Genomic DNA, 3,016 nt, shown 5'->3' with positions numbered 1-3,016 from the left:
GCATCCTGTAGCAAAGACCATGATACATTTACAACTGCATACACCACGTACACGATATACTGAGGAAGAGAAAATACTTTCAAAACAATTATATTATTATTCAGCGTCAGCATTTTGCCGTTTAAAGAAAGCAGGTTGCAATTTCCCTGGACAAAGAACAATTAGAAGATGGGTAGAAGAATATAATATAAAACCAGGATTTTGTGATATTATATTTCAAAAATTGAAAGAAAAAATTGCACAAATTCCTGAGGAAGAAAGAGTGTGTGCCTTGAAATGGGACGAGATGTCTATTAAAAGCTATGAAGAATATTCCTCAAAATTAGACGAAATAGAAGGTCTTGTTGATCTAGGACCTTTGGGCAGACAAACAGAAAGAACGAAGTGCGTTTTTGTCTTTTGCCTTGATAGCTTAAATGCACGTCATCCATGGCGACAACCATTGGCATATTTTCTTCCAGGTAAATGTATGAAATCACATGAAATAATTCACTTAGTTGAGATGTGTCTAGATAAATTGAATGACACGGGTGCGAATGTGAAACTTTTGACATGTGATCAAGGTACAAATAATCAAGCCACTTATAATCAACTAGGCGTTGATGTAGAAAATCCATATTTTATATATAATAATAAAAAATATTATACTTTATACGATTTTCCGCATTTAGTAAAAAGATTAGCGAGTTTTCTTAGAACACATGGCAATATATATTGCAAAGGAGAAATAATTGCATCATATTCTGATTTTGTGAAAACCTGGAGCATTGATAATGCGACAAAAGGTGGCTCTAATTTATTGTCCCATATTTCAAGGGCACACATTCATCCAAATTGTTTTGAAGCAATGAATGTAAAAAGAGCGTTTCAATTATTTAGCCATACATTCGCATGTGCAATTAAAATAGCCGGTGACTCAAAAGAATTAAATTCAAATACATGGGAAGCGACAGCTGATTTTGCAGAGTATATGAACAGCGTAATTGATGCTTGCAACTCTTACAGTTTTAATGTCACATTCGGCGGAAAACGATCATTATCAAGGAAAAATCCAGATATTGAAGATCTATTGTCAAACTTTGTGCAGTGGTGTTCAGGATGGTCAAAATTTTCGGACAGAATACATCAAGTTCCTTGTTTCAAAGGTTTTATCATTACGACACAAGCAATTCTTGCTCTGTATAAAGAACTTGCAAGTAAAAATGAAGAATTTGAACTTGCAACAGGTTTATGCAACCAGGATTCAGTGGAACATTTATTTTCAAAACTTCGGCAACGAGGAGGATTTAATCCAAATCCAACTGCAAGAATGGTCCGACTATCAATTAGACATATATTATCCACTGGTTACATTCAGACAAGCGATAAAGGCAATGTGCAATGCTCTGAAAGTGAAGCTCTCATTAATAAACCGAATCAAGTTATTAAGACGGTTGAAAATTGTATGAGTGCAAATAATGTTGTTGCTGTTGATGATGTTGAAGACGATGTTGATGATGCCGATTTAGTAACAGAATTACTTGATAAACATTCAGACATTCTCGAGGAATATGATGTGGACATAAATAATGTAAGTATACTTAATAATTATAATGATAATGCAATAACATATTTTGCAGGTATGTCGCACGACGATGTATTGAGAAAAATAATTGTGAGAATTGTCGTACAACAATGTTAAAAACGCCAATGGAGGACGCAACGCCAAATGAAAGATACATTGAATACCGTGAATATCCCAACGCAGACGAGAATGCTCCAACAGTTACAAAATTAACTCGACCAACAAGCCTCTTTATAAATATAATTAAAACACAGTTGATGAGCTTCAACCGTACGTGGCAACATCATTGGGCATCCACACAGATTCTTGAGAAGATTGCGAATGAAGGTATGTAAGCAACGAATAAAATGCATGCCGGATGGTTTGATATAAATGATAAGTGTTACAATCACCGCATGCAAGCGTTAAAATTTTTAATGACAGTTAAAATATATTCCCGTACGCGATACAATAATCACGCTGCAAAGGCAGTGAATACATTTAAAAGAAAAATAAAAAACTTGTCAAATAAGTAAAGTTTTATAAAAAGATTAAAATATTATAAAATAAAGAAAATAAGTAACATAGAACGTATTTTAAATTTATATTGTAACTTACATAAAAGTACGAAAATATTTCCTTCATTTTTTATATTATTAGTATCTTAAAAATCGTTACATATATCTTAAAGATTGTTGTACTAATTAATTTAAAACTGATTTTTAATTTACTGACATTTTCTGTTCAATAACGGGAAAAAGAAATATGCAATTCCCAATGTCATGGAAGATCGCAATCACAGTTAAAATTATTGCATAAATGTCTGAGACTAGCAAATCTATCACGAAAAGACAAAAAAATAAAACAAAAAGTTATAATGCGAGCATGCCATGAAATTGGGAAATCATATTTAAATGTCTTACTATTAATGATATCCTAAGATACGAATAATATAAATATTTTAAGGAAATGCATTTATGTTTGTCTCATTACTCGTTGGCACACGATATTCATACATGAATATTCATATATAATTAAAGGGAAAGATGTAAATGAATATCGTGCAGATATAACAAATATGTAACAAATCACATAAAAATATATAACAGTGATTTTGAACAAATCACAATCAAAAGAGACGTCTATAAAAATACAATTAGTATAAACATATAATTACAGAAAAAGAGACGTAACATACACACTCATACACTTCAAGGAAATCTACATATAGATTTCCCCGTGATAAGATTTGCTAGTCTTTCATTTATGCAATTTTTTTAACTGTGAGTGCAATCTTAACGTCATGCTTAATAATGTCACGAGAAAAAAATTTTTTTTTCTAAACTTTGAATTTAAATACACGTTCTATGTTACATACAATAAGAAATATGGATAAAATTATTAAATAATCATGGAGACTAAAATTAGTACACAGAAGAGACAGCTTACTATAAGAGATTAGAATCTCAAACT

General features: G+C 31.4%; 1 pseudogene; it reads left to right on the top strand.

Moving 5' to 3' along the window:
• The first annotated feature begins 1,142 nt into the window (after positions 1–1,142).
• On the top strand, positions 1,143–2,094 carry LOC145976098 (uncharacterized; annotated as a pseudogene).
• The last annotated feature ends 922 nt before the right edge of the window (positions 2,095–3,016 follow it).

Source organism: Camponotus vicinus, unplaced genomic scaffold (assembly GCF_025532165.1).
Source record: "Camponotus vicinus isolate PSW18456_S1 unplaced genomic scaffold, iyCamVici1.0 SCAF_8, whole genome shotgun sequence".
Lineage (NCBI taxonomy): Eukaryota > Metazoa > Arthropoda > Insecta > Hymenoptera > Formicidae > Camponotus > Camponotus vicinus.
Note: the sequence above shows the minus strand (reverse complement) of the source record. Positions and strands in the feature narration are given on the sequence as shown.